Genomic DNA, 21,985 nt, shown 5'->3' on the forward strand with positions numbered 1-21,985 from the left:
TTTTGGAAATGCATTAGAAAGAATCCACAGAAGTAAAGGTGCGCTCAGTATTCTTTTTTATGCTGTCTGTGTTGGATTCTAGTAAGCATGGCTCTGTTTGCCTCTAACTACACAGACTGCAGGCAAAAAGCATCTGTCGTTATTGAAGATTGTATTGTATTGTCAGCAGCAAAAGACAAGGAATATGTACACACACACACACACATGCTGACATGACTTAGAATAGTCACTGCTGAAGGTGATCACTTTATGTGCAAACATTTTATAAGAAGAAAAAAATATCTGTGTGTACCTTGAACCAGCCTATTTAAATATAAATATTCTGGTTCTAAATTCCAATAAATTGGATAAGTCACACTCCTTGTAATGTAGCAGATATGCACACCTGTGATCACACTAAGTCTATCCCTCTTTTAGTTCAAGCTACTTGGAGATCATAAATAGCCTAAATGTAGACAAAATTTGTATTCTTAAGAATTTCTAATCTGTTGTTCTTATAATCATAAGTAAACACAGTTACTTTTTGAACATTGGTGTCTTTTATTATATTATTGTGCTATTCTTCACGCTGTGCCTAACAGCAACTTTTAACCTTGGCTCTGTAAAATCACTGTAATGTAAGGCCTCATGGGTCTTATTGTTGTAATTTACATTCATTTTAGATCATCGTAACAACAGTGACACAGGAGCACAATCAAATCCCACTGCTCCACTATCTACTTAAGTCATCTGACACCATTATATCTTGAAACCCAATGACGATAGGTTTGCTCACCTTCATTCTGTAATGTACGGCACTGAGAGATTCCAGATTACATTCAAATTACTTTAAACTGTAATGATCCCCTGGGAGGGCTTACAGACATGCTACGTGTGACATGACAAAAGGATGTTAGGCCTATAAATATTAAATATTAGACTTCAGGTTTGTAGTAGAGTATTTGCTCATTTACAAGTGAAATTGAAATGTAGACAAACATTTTATGACAAAAACAACTTGGGTTCATTGGAAAAACATGCCTGTGGTAAAATTGCTTCTTGCACGTTTTGCAATACTTTCAAAGTGAAATGTCCAGTGAGTGGCGTTAAAGCGTGTCCAATTTTAGTTTGACACAGATAAACATGAATCTGGTAACATTTGATTAGCTGGTTTTGTTGTATGTATCACGGCAGTTCGAAAACAAAATGTCCAGTGAGTGGCACTAAAAGGTTAATGATGTCATGTCTGAAAATAATGTACCACCTACACAACACTAACAAAACCAAATGTGAGATAAAAATGCATTTGCCATTTTAGCTTGCTTCTACAAGTCTTTGAGCTCTTTAAGCATGACTCTTGTTTCATGGGACTCATAATCGAGCGCTCTGTATTGCATGTGCAATGCTGTACCAGGTGTGCTACCAAGCAAGTTTACTACGGCAGAACATCCAAACATATAGAGCTTGTTATGTGATGCAAACGTCAAAATGTATTGGTTTACTAATCAAGCACTATGGTAAAGGTGTTTTGAGGTAAAATGAAGGTAGAGGCACGATTTCTCAATGTGCCTACTGTAGACTGCATAAAAACAGTTGTATGTCTTTATGTTAATAGATGTGCATCAGTTGTGGGAATGCATTTGTTTGCAAATTGGTTTTGTCATTTCATACGTGTAGCGAGCCATTGACAAGTGATAGATAGGGAACTGTGTACTAGAGAACATATTTTCGCCATTGCCTTCCACATGCTTTCCTGATAACGACCGCAACCACTAAACAAAAGATTAAAAACATATCCCGGTTCACTCATTGTAACACACGAATGAACTGAAATGAAAACTCTGCTCGACAAATAGAGGTGCTTCCTTTGTATTAGATTTATTGTCATGGAAAAAAAAGTGGTGGGGGAGCGCCTCCATCTTCCTATAAAAGATGCATGTTTTCAACATAAAAATAATACGCCGATTTATGAATTGTGACATGATATAGATTGACTGTGGTCCCCCGCTGGCTTTTTAATTAGTACATCCTGCTGATTGACAGTTTGCATTTTAGACATCATGATCTGACCACTGCTTTATTACGCAATGTGGCCTTAGCAAAATGTTAAGTATGAGGGGGGGGGGGGGGGGGGGGGGATCACGAAAGGTCCACGAGCCAGGACTCAAACTCGGGATGCACTAAGCACAACGGCGCTATATGTCGGCACGCTGCCCACGAGGCTATTGGCGCCGATTGATTTTTTTTCCTTTTTAGTTTATATTTTAGCAGCTATGATATAATATTGTTCCAGGCCCAGACCTGAAACATAATTAGATAAGCTATAAAAACACACACACACACACACAAATTTGACAGAGAGAAGGAGAGGATGGTCATAAAAAAACCTATTACAAGCCAGATTCAAATGGCTTGGAGCGCCTTGTAAAAACCCAATCATGATATGGCCTCAGCTCACACAAGAGCAGCGGCGCTCACTGATGTTAGCATCAGAGGGGATAACAAAAAAAAATCCATAAAGCAAAATGAGATCAGATTAAGAGAGAATGCTGCTGTTCTAGCCCCTATAGCGCAGGACTCAGGGGAGTAGATGGGGAATTCCTGTGCACTTAGATCTCAAAACCACTTCTATAACTCGCGGTATACTGTAACAACAACTCCCCCACAAAACAAAATCTTTGTTCAGAAATGCTATCAAAACTGTTGACAGCAACAGCACCAACAAAGCCGTCCATCGTTGTGTGTAACTCAATGAATAGTCTGTAAAACTGCAATTACACTGACCTTTCAGATCTGGCCTGTGGTTCTGTTTTCTCTGTTTGGGTTTGCAGTACTGCCATTGGTTAATTTTTCAACTCGAGATCGCAGACTCTATTTCAAAGTGGCTGCAAAAAATAAAAAAACCTCCTTTGATCAGTTTGGCTTTGCGTAAGGAAAATGGGACTATAAACTAGATTCATTCTCTAGCTCTAGCATCTTTTCCATGCAGTGCCGTAGTAATATTTAAGCATTAACCGAGAAATAATTTTTATTTATTTGGTGGTTTAAAAAGCAAACGCTCCCTGACTGAAATGTAAAGCCCAGTTTACAACCGTCACTCTGAATTTATTCTCATGTTTTTGAGATGGCCAGTGAGAAATTCACGTTGAATATCATTTGATTCTAAATCTGAACATGCTGTTTCACAGTTGCTGTCAGATCAGTCAAGACCCTCGTTTAAGCAACAGATGAATAATTAGTTGCTTACATACTGTACCTTTTCACTCCGTCAGACTGTGTACATCATGTGAATAAATTCATTGTCATGGTGCCCAGCGTGAAGTGGAACAAACGTCTCTCCAGTATCCGATGCCAGTTTTTCCACATGCACTGATAGAAAAGCACATTTTCATTGATGGCTTTCTTTCTACAGAGAACTTGCGAAAATAGTTGGTCCCGCCCCCAACTAAATGTCATTGGCTGAGGTGTGTTGGATTGAGCAGTGCAAATTCTGTCATCATTTACTTGCCTACATGTTGTTTCAAACCTGTTTGACTGACATTGTTCTGAAAATAGAAGATATGGCTAAATTTTTTTGTCTTTACAATCCAGTGTTGTTTTGGACCCCATTGACTCTCATTGTATGGACAAAAAAAAACGATTTTCAAAATATCTTCTTTTGCGTTCTGCAAAAGAGAGAAAGTCATATAGGTTTGGAATGATATGAGGGTGAGTAAATGATGACAGAATTTTAGTTTTTGGGTGAATTATCGCCTTTTGACCAAAAAACGACACACTTCAGCATTAAGAATGAGAAGTAAAATGAGAGTTCATCAGGTACAGACTTTATATGTGTGAAATTTCACAAGCCATGCCTTTTATTTCAACATCAGGTACAATTTTCTCCTCACTGCAGGTGAATTTAGTTTAACATTAACAGCAGGAAACATCTGCTACAATGATAAATCACAAGAATCGATGGCTTTTGTCTTTCGTGAAGTACTAAAATGTTCCTGTACAGATATGACAAGAAGCAATGTCGATTGCTGTAAAATTAACTTGGCATAAGACTGCATAACAGCAAGTCTATAAAAGTGTGTCAGATTTGATAGAACCATGATAAAAAAAACTTTTAGAATAGCTATCATGTGTCAGTACACCTGCCATTGTGCTTTATTTTTGTGACTATATTGCTATGCATACGCTGTTCTCTTTAACTGTGGTGGCATTTCCTATAAATCCACTTACAATTCTTACAGCTTCTCACAGCTGTACAAAATTGAGTTTCATTCTCCTAAACCCTCTAAAACAGTTCATCGCCTGCACTCCCATCTTAACCCATTTCTGAGGTCAGTAAAGGTCATATTAAAAGAGCTTTCACCTTTTATTTCCCATTGGAACAGCAGAGATGCCTGTATCAGTTCCTGTGATTGTGGCAGTCAAAACAGAGTTGACATTTCAAAATGAACCGAGGACTGAAACCGATGCAGTCAAAAGGGGCCAACACTTTTATGTGCAAAGTCATAGCCTTTTAGACATTTCACAGTCAGTTGTGTGCCTTTAACTCTGTTTGGGCTTAAAGGCTTCTATTGCACTGTCACATAACCTCAACATATGTATCTGTCTTATGACTTAAAGGGATAGTTCCCCCAATGAGTCTGTCAGCATTTACTCACCCTCATGTTCTTCCAAGCCCCTTTAAGTTTCTTTATTCTGCAAACTGCAAAAGAATATTTCGAAGAACATTTTCAAGCTCCACGATTTATTACTTGAAATACAAAATTGTGATATGGCTTAGTGCGACTTTCGAATTGCAAAGGCTTTAATAAGATACATATATATGTTGCATTTTTCAGAGTGAAGTGCCATTTTGAATGTCCAAATTTTTATTTTTTTCATGAATATGCTCATGATCCAGTGTTTTTTTTTTAATTATTATTTTATGTCTAAAAGTTTGAAAATTATAAAATTAAGGTACGGTAAATGTTATGTTAATGTAATTTTTTTAATGCTCCATTTCAATATTTTACAGTAAGCCATTTAACAGTAATATTTTCAATAGTACATATAACAATATAAATAATTATTATTATGTTTCATATTTTTTATTGAATAATAATTCTAAAATAACACAGCATTATTATTTTATAGTCATGTTGATATAAAATCACAAAATGTGCTCAATTGTGTGGCCCTGCAAACAAGCACAGCAAACCTGGAGCTTTTTTATTATTACTTTTATTATTATTTTAAAATCACATTTAAGATAGCTTTCACTTTTCTTTTCTTTCTCAATTTTCTACTCAAATCATGCATTAAATTTTTTACTGTTTTCTGAAGGTCAGTGATGTCCAACAACCCCATTGACCCCACTGATTTTTATTAATAATTGTAAGTATTTTGAAAGTATTTTTTATGTACCACAATAGAAAGTAAGTCAGAGAATAAATGAGCTTTTTTATACATTAATTTCAATAATTTGCTTCTGTTTGGTGTAGATTGTGAAGTATCAAACACAATTACATGGACATCAATGGGGCTCAGATCAAAGTACCCGTCACGCTAAATTCCTAAAATCATTACTCTTTTATATCAGCGTAATGTCTTTTTACATGGGCTGCGATTGTGGTTGCTCAGATGGACGGACTGAGTCAGTGTTGTCAGTAGAGCAGCATGTGATATCAGTGATGTACAGATGTACCCCATGTCCTCAGAGACCTCCAGCCCAGATGCTTCATCTTCTTTCCCTGACCGCCTGTGTGCAGCTGCCTGATCGTGGACTCTCCCAGCGAACATTGCCCCCACTGCTGCTAATAACCCACGACAGGATCCCAAACAACAGACTGTGCGCAGCTAGCGCCCGGATCGCAATGTTTATAGCTCCTGACACCTGACTCCCATTGTCCTTGGGACTTATCAGTCGGCGTTTATTCGCTCTGTTGTTGTTCGTGTACCACTGAGACCTCTGTATCACCCACCCCACACCCCCCAAAAAATCTCAGATTCCTCCTTGATTAAAAGTCTGCAGCCTTAATCAAATTCCCCCTAGCAGTGCTATTTCATTAACTTGATAAGAGAGAGCTGAACGAGGGGAGTCCGGGCGCTTTGTGTGTGAACTAGGCTGTGAGCGCTCATAATCATCATTCAGTCCTGAAGTGAACATCTCCGAACATCTGGAGCGATTCTGTTGTTGCTAAGGACCAGGATGTCATGGAGAATGTTGTTCACGCACATTAGTTCTGCTTGTGATGTCGCTTACATGTTAGAATTTTAACAAATTTCCAGTTATGGCTTCCCAATGATAAATAATTTGTCAGCATTGCTCAGGATGAATAAATGATCCAGTGGACCTTTAAATTGTTTTTATTAGAGCATACTTTGAAGATTCATTATTGCAGATTTTTCCTCTTTGTTTACTATTCTGCCCTCAACTTTCTTGTTTTCCAGTCAAATATTTTTAAAGCAGCATAGATTTAATTGTGAAGCCAAATTATTTTAATTATACAGTAAATTATATTGTAATTTATATTATAGTAATATATGATTTGAATATTAAAAGTTGTTTTTAGGGAAAATAGCCGAGAAAATAAGTTTGGCAAATTGTTCCCCCCCCCATATACATATACATATATTCTCTAAAATATTATGCAATTTCACTTCACAGTTAAATTTTTCTTTTAATGATGATTAGACAATCTGGTAACACTTAACTTAAAGCCTTAATGTATAATGCATTATAAAGGGATATTAAAGGGTATAATGCATTATAATTATTCATGTGTGTTGTAATACATTATATCTTGTTGTAAATAATTATAACCGAATTTAAAATGCATAGTGTAACAATAAATTGATAAGTGTTATAATGTATTAAATGCCTAGTTCAGTCATGAAACTCTAAGGTGCCGCTGATTGGTCGCCACGTAGCCGGTACACCAACCAATCAGCTTTTCCTTTCAATCTAGACTCTCCTATATATTCCGTTCTGACCAGGTAGCGTTAGACTGCGCGCTCGCTTTCCCTCCTCCTCCCCTACGCACCACCTGTCTAGATCTGCTACAGGGTATTTCATCAAACAGCTAATTCCATGTATTGGGGGAGTCTTATGCTGCCAGGTAGCAGCTAAGTTTCCTTCTCTCTGTTTATTGTGGTTTAGCAGAGCAGTGTGTTCTGCCTGCTGTCGCAGCAGCAGCAGCGTAGCAGATCTAGTCCGCCAAAACCAAACTATAATGTGTACATTCATATTCTAATAAATATTGTGTTTATCTCAGAGAGTTGTCATGACTGAACTGTGGTTACAATTATTCATGAGATTGTACAATGCATTATAAGGTGCATTACAAGCCATAATTAATGCATTAAAACTACTTTTATAATGCATTATACATAAAGGCTTTAAGTAAAGTGTTACTGATAATTTTTCTGGAAAAAAGACAACCTGTACTTTATTTCTTAGTTTGCAATGGTGTTATTTTAATTACTTGTATACAAACAGAAGTTGACTGAGGCAGATTTTAGGATTTCAGGTTTGTAGGAGTTTCATTGCAACACAAACTGTTCAGATGAGAGAGTTAGTGAACTTTTTAGATGTAATGAGTTTTTGAAAGACTGGTAAAGGGAGGATTCACAGTGAAAATATCTCTGATATCTTACTGCAGCCACAAAACACAAAATCTAAGATCACAATCACTATTTATGAGGGAATTTACATTAAAGATCAAGCAACATCTCTGCAGATGACAAAGGCAGCTAGACAAACTTTAGCATATGATTTTTTTCCAAAATCTCCACAACTAATTTTAAGATATTTATTTTCACTAGCAATTATCTAAACTAATCTGTTTTCCAGTGGCAAATCTTGGCGGTGCATTATGCTGGCGTAGCTGAGGGCTGGGATGTGGAGCACAAGCAGACTTTAGATGAGAGACGGCACAGAAGACACATTATCACATCTCTGATCACATCTACACAGTGTTCAAAAATACCACTCCAAACGCTCACTTTGCCGCTTTACGTGAACGCAGGTCTTGTGTGGAAAGACGGGGTTCTTTTTCTGTTTCCATGGTTGCTTGTCTTAAGCCTGGTTTTGATAAAGCAAATGCTTCCCCAAGAGATGGAGACAGCGAGGATTAAAAGAATGAATAGGAGCACAAAATTTCTCTCTGAATCCCAACTGCGGATGACAGTGGGTCCTGTAACCATTGTTCCAGTGTATGACACTCATTTTATTAACTACCGAGAATGATTCCATCTTCTACCATTTCCATCACACTGTGCGAAAAGAAAAGCACCCACTTGTTTAATTGCCTCTCACTTGCAAACAAAGGCAGATAGCTTGCAATCAGTTATAGTAAAAGGAGAATACACATGCTTTTGTCAGTTTGAAGGGGGTTCTCCTTAAAGCGTTGACACACGTGTTCATTCTCAAGTTGCCCGTGAAAGCTGCAGAGAGGAAAATGAGGCTTCCAGCTTGGCTAATTGATTCATTTGACAATCACAATAATTCACGTCTGGTTGATTTCTTTCAAAGGTTAGCGTGGCCCTTCGTTGAGATTTGATTGTAGATTATCTACATTACCCTGGCACGGGAAATGGAACAGAGGAGCACATGCTGTTACTAACGTGGATTTTGGCTGCTGTAATGTAATGCTTATGCACTTTATTAATTATCTTTGCACATTATCCTAGCTTCTATGGCCTACATGATGTATTCTCATTATTTGGGCGAGATAATAGTTTTCGTTGCCATTGGAATTATTGTTTCAGTAATTTTGCACTCTAATGATACCCCTGAAGTATTTTACTTTTTATAGAACCTTTGTGGGGACTGCCTTTGAGAGAACCTGCCTCGCAGCTGAAAGGGAAGCCAGCCATAATTACTCTACAGCACGGCACTTGCTTACTGATGGGGACAGAAGTTATATGGATATACGGACAGCAAAACCAGAAAACGAAAAAAATATTTAAAATATTTATTGTCCATATTCAAAAGCATTTAAAACACAAATGTTAAACAACCAAAAAAGAAGTCTGATTCCTATGAAAATTCTAATATGATAATTATTATAATTTATTATAAAAAAATTTATAATATTATTTCTCTTTTTTTCTAATTTTATCTAATAAAAATACTGAATTGTGACCCTAATTTTATGTCATTAAAAAAAAAGCTTTTAGATAATACAACTTATACTATCGGGTTATCTTATAATAATTCTTATAATATTTTTACATAAATATAATATTTATTTTTTAATCATTTTCTTATTGTATTCATTTCTTAAATAATAATTGTATTGAATTATGACCATAATTAAATGTTATTCATTTAATTACCGATAATATGTCGTAAATAAATTAGTTATCATGCTGTTGGGTGTTTTTAAAATTTTGAACTTTATTTCATTTATTTATTTATTTATTTTTTGTGTGGTACTTGTTTGTTTCACAAAACCAATGTAGAATATATTAACATTTAACATTTTAGCCTCTTATTCAGTGTTCTCCCGTCATTTACAGAGATGAAAGCTCAGTCTTCATGGGGCCTACAAAGGTTATGAGTTACCATATAATGTCATCACAGCTAAATCACACCTGTCAAGCCTGTGTCACAGTAATTGTTTGCGGAGGCTATCTGAGACACATTCATTACTGAATCTTTGATCATTCATCACTGAATGAATCAAACTGTTTTATGGGTAATCCATGTGCTGTGACAGCTTGTAATGCAATGCCAGTGGCATAATCTATTCCATATCCATTCTCAAACAAAATCTTTTTGGATGTCCGCTTTTACTGGAAATATTTATGAATTAATCAAACTGATGTTCCTGTGCATATTGCAGAGTGGAGTTAGAATATCAGACCATTAGTTTATGGAAATGTGGTTTGTGAATAATTTTGTCAGGATCATTTTATGATGAGAGTGAATTCCCTCAAAGCATTGCTAAATTTATGGCGGAACAAGCCGGATCTGGATCCGCCATATAATTATTTGATCCTCCAATTTTTCAATGACCCGTTACGATCTGCACACATATTTCATACGCTAAAAAAAAAAAGTTAACCTACAAATACAACATCTAAATAACTGGTTTTATTCAACATCAGTGAAAACCAACCTATAGACATTAACTACAAAACTAACTTTCATGGGTTAAATCAGGTAGAAATAGCTCTTTAGGGTAACAATTAGAGGTTACCACTTTTTACAATGTAATATTGTTGTCAAAACAGGTTTTTGTTATTCAGGTTTAGTCTCTTTTATTTTTCATAGCACATATGTTTGTACAGATATAGCTAAATGAACTTGAGTTAATCTAGTGCTAGTATACTTGTAGAGTTATTTACACTATTGCAGGAAACTCAACACTGCTCTTTTATATACAAGCAAGTATCAACTACAAGATCGTTATCAACTAAGCCGTCCAATCCGTCATCAGTCCTTGTCCCGGGTGCTCATAATTTACAAATTAGCATGCAAACCCTCTTCAGATATTAAATGTGATGCCGAGATAATGATGACAACAGAAATATCAGCTCCCATTGATCTCAGCCCACTGATCTTCAAGTTGTTTTGCGTATTCCTTCTCAGTCCTGCGCTCTTCTGTACCTAGAGCCCTGTTATTATAATCCCGCATACATCTCCCTGTAAGAGAGCTCTGGGGGAAGAGAGAAGAAGTAGGTCATTAGAATTATTTTACATTTTTCCCCCCTCATTTTTGTTCTTTTCGGTCTCTGCTCCAGTTCTTGGGGGGTGGGAGGGGCAGAAATTGGGCCTCAGGATATTCAAATGGTAATCACATATCATGTCATCAAAGCCAAGACGTTCTTTTTGTGCTTTGAAGTTTATTCTGTGCCTGCTGTTTGTGCGTTGTCAGTACATCTGATTTGACCAACACTTGACTTTAAAATCAAATGGTGTTCCCCATGCTACAGGGAAGATAGATCCGGAGAAAGCTGTACATTAGCATTCCAGTTCATCTCAATGGCACTTGCATGGCCAGCACAGGACACCCATGAAGTACACTATCGTTCAATTTTTTGGGGCTGGTAAGATTTCATTTTTTATGCTTTTGAAAGAAGTCTCATATGCCCACCAAGGCTGCATTTATTTTAGCAAAAACACAGTAAAATTGTTTAATATTATTACAGTAATATTTGTGACCCTGGACCACAAAACCAGTCATAAGTACAGTAGCACGGCTATATTTGTAGCAATAGCCAAACATACACTGTAGGAGCACTACTGTTGAGGAAGTCGTGGCCTAATGGTTAGAGAGTCGGACTTGTAACGCAAAGGTTGCGGGTTTGAGTCTCGTACCGGCAGGGATTGTAGGTGGGGGGAGTGAATGTACAGTGCTCGCTCCAACCTTCAATACCACGACTGAGGTGCCCTTAAGCAAGGCCCCGGGCGCTGCAGCATAAATGGCTGCTCTGGGTGTATGTTCATGGTGTGTGTGTGCACTTTGGATGGGTTAAATGCAGAGCACTAATTCTTGGCCACATGTCACGTTGTGTCACGTCATTATCGATTTTTCTTTTATGCCAAAAATCATTAGGATATTAATTAAAGATCATGTTCCATGAAGATATTTAGTAAATTGTCTTGATTAATAATATGCATGGCTAATAACTTCATTTGGACAACTTTAAAGGTGATTTTCTCAATATTTTCATATTTTTTGCACCCTCAGATTCCAGATTTTCAAATAGTTGTATCTCAGCCAAATATTGTCATATCCTAACAAACCATACATTAATGGAAAGCTTATTTATTCAGATGTATCAATCTCTTTTTTTTTAAATCACCCTTATGACTGATTTTGTGGTCAAGGGTCACATTTATAATAATAATAAAAGGCTTAAATCCCAAACTTTTGAAATCTGCCATCATGAGCACTCAATTTTGTTGCTAGGTTGTTTCGATCCAATCAAACTCCATCATAAATGCCATGATTGGCAGATGGCAGCATAAGAATATACACAGTCCCCAACCCTATCCTGAGATTTGTCGTGAAAAGCAATAGACAGGAAAAAATTGTCATTTCCAAAGTCATTTCCATTTCCAAAATCCATTTCACGCTTTTAAGAGCCCTTCATAAAGAGATCAGGCACTAGTAAACATCTGGTATACTAAAATGAAATATTTATCATTTAAATTTTGCTACCGAAAAAGTAAGAACACATGGATACTTTTGAATGGCCATCAATGGAGAATGATGCTTTCTGCTGTCAGACATTATTACTTTGTAACATTGGAAGTCACTCATTCCTACAGTCCAAGAACGTTCAGTTTGAATAGTTTGATTCACATTTTTTGATTCTGAACAGCTTGATTTTCTTTCTGTTATTTAACAGGACCTGAAGCTCAGTCTTGCTTGCAGAGTTAACAGACTGAAAGCATTTTCTGAGGACCCTTCAGACCTTTGTGTTTTCCCCTTGGCCTATATGTGATATGTGAGGCGCATGTGTCTCCTGGCCCATTTCTCTGTGTCACGCTGTGATTAAATGGTTGTTTCAGTGGCTGGGTCATGAGGCCTTTCGACATTATTAAGACAGAAGTGGCTGGCAGAGGCCGGCTGGCGCGATTGGAAGGATTAATTACAGCCTGTCTCATTTCGGCAGAGTCTCTCTTATTATTATCGATTGAGGTGGTGGAGATGAGACTTTGAAGATGCTGCTCATTTGAAGCAGAACGCTGATGCATAGGCAGCGCTAGCAGCTATCAAACTGAGGCTGCCCATTCATTACAGAGTGACTGCGGAGCCCAAGCTTAGATTAAACCCTGTCACGTCGTGCTTTAGTGTGGCTCACATGCACATATGCTACACTAAACAACATAGCATGATTTTGAGGGATGAAAGGTGGCTGCTTGGCTTTGTGCACTCAGTCATCATCGACCGTCACAGAGTGGGAATCGCAGCAGATTCAAAGCTCACAGGAAAGACATCACATGGCTTCAATGATTGAAAAGCTTATTGAAGTAGAGGGAGTTAACAGAAAGTCATATTATTGCTTAGATGTGGTTCAAATACACCCGCAATCACATGCAGTGAAAACTTCACCTGATGTGATTGAAAACAAGAGGTCAAGGTCTGGCTGGTTAGCATGGCCATGTTAGATTCTGCTGATGGATGCTCTATCTACACCATCTGGTGTACAAAAATGATCTTTGTACATTGATGGCCATCTAAATAAGTTAAACAGAACTACACACTTCAAAGTAAGATCAGTAAGATATATATAAATATATATATATAAAATAATATCAATAGTTTTAAATAATACATTCAGCAAGGATGCATTAAATTGAACAAAAGTGACAGTAAGGACATTTATCATTTTACAAAAGATTTCTGTTTCAAATCAATTCCGTTCATATTCATCAAAGAAAAGTGTATGTGTCAAAAATGTGCTATGTTTTGCACAAAAATAGGATGCAACACAACTGTTTTCAACATTGCTAATAATAAGAAATGTTTCTTGAGTAGTAAATCGGCATATTAGAAGGATTTCTGAAGGATCATGTGACACTGAAGACTGGAGTAATGATGTTGAAAATTCTGCTTTGGTATCACAGGAATAAATTACATTTTAAAATACATTCACATAAGTTATTTTAAATTATAGTAATATTTTACAGTATTGATGTATTTTGATCAAATAAATGCAGCCTTGTGAAGCAGAACAGTCTTCAAAAAAATCATCAAAACTTTTGAGCAGTTGTATTTTTGAAAGCAGGATGCATTTATAACTAATATTTCATTGTATTATAATATAACAGAGCCTCCTTTTTGTCTTTTAACCGAACATGGAAAAAAGGCGTAATGTGACAGTCAATCCAAAAACAGCCAATCAGAGCAGTTCTCTCTGTATGCATGCTTTTATGGTTTTCCTTGTAGAACCTGAGAGATTTGTCATATAAGATCTAATTCTACACTTCCACATTCAGTCTCTCCTCATGTTTGATGTTTAAAACATGATGATGATGATGAGTGGTACTTGGGTCCGATGAGCACAGGGAGTTCCCAAAGCAAAACTCCAAAGCTCTCGGCAAACTCTCCAACTGAGATGAATAGGAATGCTAACTGAGTTTCTCCAGATATCAGAAACCTCCTTGACTGAAGCTAACCAATAGTGATTAAGAAAATGGGCAGAGTTTGATTGTGACATCTTGACAGTGTAAGTGTGAAATTCAAACCTACATGTAATAGAAAAACACTTAAAATGAAATGAGACACCAGTAATGGCCTTATTTACAAGCTTGCAGCTTGAAATCTGTAGAAACACTCAGACCTGTAAGTCCTGCACTTCACACTCCCAGCACACCATCATGCCAATGAGGGAATTAGCAAATTAGTCATCTTTCATCGTCACAGTCGTCTGTGGGTTGCTTTTAATCGAGTTTGTTCCAGCTCACATTCTATTGCAGTTAATACAAGCGTGCCACTGAATGAAAATGTGCTAAAAAACCCACTATGCATGTTTTCTGTAATTTTGCAAGAACTACTCATGTTGATTTTGAGATGTGTTTTGCATATGCCATTTCCGTTTTGTTCTGAAGCCAAATGTTTGGTTTAATTTTCAGATCTGGAAACTCATTTACGGTTCATATGGCATCTCAGCTTGAGTGTGGAACAATAATAATGACAATACCTGCATGCAATTATTTATGAATATGCTTAAGATGAATATGCATGCATGAAATGAATATGTATGCATGAGCTGACTTTGATTTCCCAGGCACACCGCAGATCAATATTCAGCGTGCAAAGGATCAATAAAAGCCGAATATTACCTGTTAGGGATGAAAGGGAATCATGTGTAGTTTGAATCATGCATTTGAGCATGTTTCCTATTTTTGACAGGTTGCATTAGCGCTCAGTCTTCTTTCCTCACAGCACCTGACTACAGCTGCATTTTTTTTTTGAGACATTTGGGAAAGGCTTATCAAGCTCAGCTTCATCAAGCAGAAAAGCGTCCCTCTAATTGCTGCATGCTCCCTGTGATTTATCCAAGCTCCCGTGTCGTGTCTCTGAAAAGCCAAAGAAAAACATACGCTGTTCCCTTCATAACCTCAGTTGATTGCAGATGATAATTATCACATCTCTCCCTCCCTCACAATAGGAGGGCAACCTTAGGAAAATTAGCAGCTGTCAAACGGAGGCACATCTCCTCTGACTGCTTGTCGGTGCACCCTTTCACTGCTTTTTTTTGTGTCTATTTCTTACTTTTTACCTTGTCAGTGCAACTTCCCTGTAGGAATTGCAGCTGCAAGTCAAGGGCATTTGATCGTAGTCTTTACAAGAGAATTCTTCATTTTACTCCCTGCCCCAAATCCACGGGCACAAAGCAGATGGAAACCAGCTTTTAACTCAGCCCTGCGTGTAAGTGTGTGTGTGTGTGTGTGTGTGTGTGTGTGTGTGTGTGTGTATATGTGTGTGTGTGTGTGTGCGTGTGTGATCTCCCTCTCCTCTCTTGTCTTAATTCAACTACATCCTCTCCCAGTCCCGGCCGGGGGGCTAGCGCTTATAGAGGCAAAATTGTAATGCAGATCACTTCAGTACAAAACTTCGCATGAGACACTTAGAGATCCCTGATGTATAAACCGAGAGTGTAAGGCTGAGTTTCTCATCTAGCACCTAAATCGGCCTTGTCCCAGTCAACTTATCCTTTACTTGGGTCTTCAGGGATTCTTCTCTCTCCAGACTTTGTGTCTACAGTCTACACATCCTCCAATTACAGCCCACTCTCTGCAAACTAATTGAAGCAAAAAAATTATGCTTGAAATGTGTTTGGAAATTAGTGTAAAACCCAACAAATACATGGTTTTTAAAAGTGGTGCATGAAAAACAAAATAAATTACAGGGTTGTAGAATATGGACTATTGTGCTCTATGATTTCAATGTGCACATAATATGATGGAGAGATTTAATTTAGCAGGAAGAGATCATAATGTTTTCCAATTCTGCAACAGATAATTTTTCTGACTCCTTTTTTGGATAGTTGTCCAGTAAAAAAAAAAACATCTAAACTGCATTTTAAATTATTTTTTTATATATTTTTTCTTACCCCCGTTGGCATTTAGCTTTTTGCAAAAACCTCATTAAGTCTTGTTAGTTTAATGGTTAAAACAAGAAAACTATTTGCCAGTGGAGAAAGAAAAAACAATTAAATGAAAACCTTAATTTGTCTGGTAATTTTGCTTTTACATTTGTCTTTTTAAATGATGTTCAGATATTTTTTATTGGAAAACAATGCAAAAATACAGATTAAGAAAAAGATTTTACAGGGAGTCTCAAGGTTGCTGAAACATGAGTCAAAAAATTGCTAAAATTAAAACCATCTTTTGAGCTCAGTATCTGTCTTTGTCCTCCCACAAGTTCATCCATTATCTACCTAACAACTGAAAAGTTTTTATTCTGTCTTTTCTTTTCAAGAAATTCTTGACAGTTTTATTTATTGTTGATAGTTAATCTAATTCTAAACCTACATCTTAATCTCTCCAATAAAAACAGGAAGAAACATACATACAAAAGTGAAAATAGCACCCTGTGTTTATGCATTCACAGCATCCTGAACTTGCAGCTTATGAATATGAATGGTATACAGTGCCATATGCACTGCTATACAGTGTGCGATACTGTACATCCCCTCAGCGATGTTTATTCAGCAGTAACGGTAATGCCTGGCTCTGATATGCAGTGCTTCCCATGACAAAACTCAGTTGAAGGCTGTTTTGAAACCCTGTGCTAAATGAGGCTGATGTACCCTCTTCGCCCTTAATAGAATAAATGCATTGCAAGTTAGTCAAGTTACAGTATACAAAGTTCAAGTATCTCTTGCAATTTACTTAAGCCTGGGGAAACAGTCACTTGCTTTACCATCACTTTAAAATGCAAGACAATGGTTCAGCTGACCTCCTAGCTTCTTACATAAAGTAACCAAAACATATATAGATTCCATTCGATTTCAATAGCTCAATATGTATGCACACTGCACTATTAAAATCCAATTAAAACTCCAATCCACAAATCATAAATGCATGCTGATTATAAGTATATTCTCAGATTTCTAGTGCAGTTATGGCGTTGTCCTAGGAGCAGTGCACCACCGTGTTCTCATTTGTGGAAAATTGTGTTATTTCAAATCTTATCCAATGTGTTGTTCCCTAGACATCCACAACACTTTTTCTTAATCCTCATACAATTGCGTGTCGTAATCAGGTGGTTGTTGGAAGAGCACATTTCAGCGAGCGAAAGCTGGAGACAAATGCAGGAGCTCCTATCATGCCCTCTAGAGGAGACTCTTCAGTCAATAATGGAGATAGATTCTGTGTGTGTCAGCAATTTAGAAACAACAGCCAACAGGAATCCCACTAGAAGGGATACAATTAATCACAACAGGCGAGATGTAAGCGTCGGCTCAGAGAGATCTCGCTCTCCCGCAGTCTTCAGCGTTAAATGCCACTGCATCATTATTAAGACTGGAGCCTGTTGGGTTATTACGCTGCTTCAAATTCAGAGTGTGCAGTTAGTAAAAATGACTTCACCTCGCATTGCCGTGAAGTGTGGCTTGAACCTGGCATTGTCTCGTCTATGAACTGTAGATGCAGTAGTGAGTTGTTTGCTATTAGAGCAGTGTATTGAGAACAGTACAGTCAATGTTCCATCACAACCGATCCGCTCGAGGAAGAGTAAAATTACTCCTCTAAAACTACTTGTGTGGGCGGAAACAAGCGGATCATGTCAAAATACATTTACGCTATGGTTCCGCCAGCCAGCAGAGTCGGTGTTGTGGTTTTCCGCTGTTTGCTCTAGTTTGAATTGGAACACAGTGTGTACACTGTATATTTTAATTAGAATGTAAATTTTAAAAGGCGTGAATGAGAAAATGTGATAATCAAGAACTGAATCATTCTGGGCTCTTTGATAATTGGCACGGTTTAAACACACAGAACAATGCAATTAGAGGCAGTAAGAAAATGCAATGTCATATTTAAAGGAGCCATATGCCATAATTTTCTTATCCTATAGCATTTTTCCCCACATATAATTTTAGTCAAGGTTTCTTGCGCCCAATAATAATTTTGGTACTGCTTTCAGTACTTTTAAGAGTTATTGTATATTATATTTTAATAAGAAAAAGAATAATAAGAATACGGTAGTAATTGTAATTATTAAAAAGTAATATTGTATGAAAATTTATCAGATTATTATTATTATTATTATTATTATTATTATTATTATTATATTAAACTAACCTCTGCTAGGATTGGCATCTTGCACCCAGTCATAATTTTGTTTTAAAATTATAAGACTGTTAAAATTGTTCAACTGACTCTGCTCTCAGAACTTTTAAGATTTATTGTCAATTTTATTTTATTATTATTCATAATAATAATAATAATATTGTAGTAATTATTAAAAAGTAATATTGAATGAAAATGTAGTAGTTATTATAATTATTGTTGTTATTATTATTATTATTATTAATAATAATAAATCTGGTAGGATTGGTTTCTTGCACCCAGTCAAAATGATTGTTGCTGTGTTTAAATGACTCCTGGTAGAACCGTCTACGATCTGTGTGTCATTGTAGTTCATAATTCATCTGCGTTGCTGAACACTGAGCAGGTTTGATATGTATATAAAATGGACAATCATATGTTGCTGTGCTCATGATATAATTGTGACAATTTCACTCCAGGTCAGATTGAATAACGGTGTTTGGTATTTGTTAGTATGAAGCAGCTCTCATCTATGTGATTTCTGAAGTGTTGCCATCACTGCTGGTTATTATAGAAGACTGTCGAGTCTTCAATAGAACAGGCTGAAAATATGCATGAGATTTACAACAGATTTGCCCGTGAGCAATATGCAAAGTTAATATTTTCTTTTTCCTCATAAATTATGCGAGAATCAGTAAAAATGAAACGATCCCTGATGAAATTGAATTTTTGATTTTCTTGACTAGATATTGTTCTAAGGCTTCTGGAAATGTGCATTTATTAATCAACACGTTGTTTTTAATTAATGTTATTTGAGACAGGGTTTAATTTACTGTTTAATTCATGAATCACTTGATGTTATTTTGTAAAGGACCATCTTCATTTTCTCTATTTGCACCAAAATATGCTCTCTCAACCATCTGCTCAGAAATTGCCCCTTTTCTACGCTACATAAAAGACATCTCTCATAACCCAGGTGTGCTATAAAAAGAGCAATCACAGTCTCTCTGATCACCACTCATGTCAATCATATTTAGTCTTTATGTTTCAATAAATTTCTGATGTGAGGTGTCTTTGTGGTTCCCACCCTTGTGGTTGACCTTGTTAGGCAGTCCCATAAATGCACAAAGAGCCACTTGATCTTCAGCGCTTCGTGTTCTCATGCTTGATGTTCAGTAAAAAGAGAAGCCATGTTAAGTATCGCTTCAGATTTTGGAGATGCATTGTGATGCTTCAGAAGTGTGCTATTTATATGAACACCCCCTGTGTGTCAACCCATCGCAGGATTTGTTTTAAGTCAGGCAGTAATCCACTGTATGTAAATACCCTTGTCGTTTGATGTTTTAATGGAATGCCAGATTGAAGAAGTCTGCTGCTACAAATATTAAATAAAAGGCAAATGTTTAGTTTGCAAAATGTTTCTAAATGTGGCCCGCATTAATTATTCCTGCGTTAGAGTAGTCTTGAGACTGCGTTTAAAAGATTGAGGACGATCTTTATTTCCCCATCCACTGCACCTTAACACCTAGCCTGCTGGAATCATGAGCTGAGACTGGAGTTTCGTTTTTGTGCTTAGGGCATCGGGGGTGGCAAATGTACCACAAAAAGGTGTGTTTACAACGATTTTATAATGCACAGAGTCTGCAATCACTTACACAGGACTCACAACAGTGTTTAATGTGCTGGAAAGATTTGATTGATTGTTGATTGTTGATTTTTGTGCATGGCCTACAGAAAACAATAGACTGGTGCTGTGAGACTGAAGTGCCAGTGCAAAAGCATACTTATAATGCAAGCAGCTGGTGTTTTAATATAGTTCTCTGTTATTAGTTTAGTCACAAAAATAAAAAATAATGAATTAATTCTACCCACAATATTTGGTCACACTTTATTTTAAGGTTCAGTTCTATTAACAAACCATTAACTACGACTTTTGCCTCAATGAGCTCCTAATTTGCTGCTTATTAATAGTTGTTAGTAAGGTAGTTAAGTTTAGGTATTGGGTAGGATTAGAGATGTAGAATATGGTCATGCAGGATATAAGTACTAATAAACACCCAATATGTTAATAATAGGCATGCTAATAAGCAACTAGTTAGTAGTGAGAATTGGTCCCTATACTAAAGTGTTTCCCAATATTTATTTATTTACTTATTCATTCATTCATTCATTCATTCATTCAATCAATCAGTCACAAGGTGTTGCTATGCAGTTTCTAGTGTGTTCTGTGGTGGGTTGCATACAATGCTTGGAATAGTCTTACAATTGAATTATCTATTTTTTTCTTTAAGACTGATCATAACTTTTTTAAGTCAGTTACATAAAAGGTAGATTAGACTAATTTGAATCTGAAAAAAAAAAATACTGATTACCCCTTGGTTACCGTTTAGTTTGTCAAATAAGTTCTTAAGAAACAGTCTTAAGATGGAGGCTAAGTGGGTTGCATACAATGCTTGGAATAGTCTTACAATTGAATTATCTATTTTTTTCTTTAAGACTGATCATAACTTTTTTAAGTCAGTTACATAAAAGGTAGATTAGACTAATTTGAATCTGAAAAAAAAAATACTGATTACCCCTTGGTTACCGTTTAGTTTGTCAAATAAGTTCTTAAGAAACAGTCTTAAGATGGAGGCTAAGTTTATGTGCCTGGGTGGTCACTAGGCTGGTGCTAGGTGGGCTTTGAGCCCACCCCCAAATTTATATGATATCCTGGTGACTAAATATGGCTCTGGCCCTGCCTTCAATGCAAGTTTATGGGATTTTCCACCTGTTTTATTGTCTGCCAGGCAAAAATTGCAAGTTAGATAACTTTGAAAAAGTAATAGCACACCTCTTATCAACTCTCTGCATTATTTCAGGTATCTGTTGTGCTTGTATAAACAGTGGGGGATGCATTATGTGCCGTTTTTTTTGTTTTTATTATGATTATTTTTTTTATTACCCTCAGATTTTACATATGGTCACATGCCCTTGAGGACAACCTCATTCTATTTTGAAATATTGAAAGGAACAGAGAGGAATGGGGGATTTCTCAGCTTGACACAAAGTTGTTGTTAAGTGGCTGCTTTCCCCCATGCAGTGATTCGATCTATCTGCTGTATAAATGAGTTCACAGCTTCACACCACATCTTTTGATTTTTCTTTTCTCCACATATTAGCTCTGTTGTTTAATTTTTCAAGTAGAAAAGTTGCTAAAGCCAACTTTTTTTTTTTTTTGGTGAAAACTCCCTTTACTGAGCTGTTTTCTTGAGATGCAGTGGGTTGCTAATAAGTCTATAAAAACACGAGCTTGCTTCGCACCAGCACAGATGCTCACGGAAGGATTTTCCCAAAAGGCATAACCATTTCCTGATATAGTGACTGATTTTGGTCTGAGCTTTCAGTGCTATTGAGCAAAAGAAAATAAGGGTCACTTTTCCTAGCACATCCAGCTAATCAAGCGATTCAGTCTTCATTACCTGTAAACTAGCCACTTATTAAATACAATTACACGCCAATTGTTTCATGCTGTCTCGCAGTGGGAGTGAATGAGAGGGATGTTATTATTTTTGCATATCACAGACCAGTGTTTAGCAGCAGCATATTCTCACCTAAGATGAGTGAGAGACAATTTTCACAAGACATCAGATCATTTGAATGGGCTGGGCTTCCCTGTCTCTCAGTCTAATGGGTTTGATGCAGTTGTGAAAAGCTCACGATCATGTCAGTAATAACACCAAGCATATGTTTGTCGGCTTTGATGATGACAATCGTATATCATTTATTGTCCATCTCATTCTGGTTGACAAGTTT

The 21,985-nt window shown here is 36.7% G+C and overlaps 1 protein-coding gene across 1 annotated transcript in view; it reads left to right on the forward strand.

Annotated features, from left to right (window-relative positions):
- znf804a (zinc finger protein 804A) overlaps positions 1 to 21,985 on the forward strand; it is a 53,884-nt gene that overhangs the window by 23,309 nt on the left and 8,590 nt on the right. The gene's annotated exons all lie outside the window — the stretch shown is intronic.

Source organism: Sinocyclocheilus grahami, unplaced genomic scaffold, assembly GCF_001515645.1.
Source record: "Sinocyclocheilus grahami isolate Dianchi unplaced genomic scaffold, SAMN03320097.WGS_v1.1 scaffold807.1, whole genome shotgun sequence".
Lineage (NCBI taxonomy): Eukaryota > Metazoa > Chordata > Actinopteri > Cypriniformes > Cyprinidae > Sinocyclocheilus > Sinocyclocheilus grahami.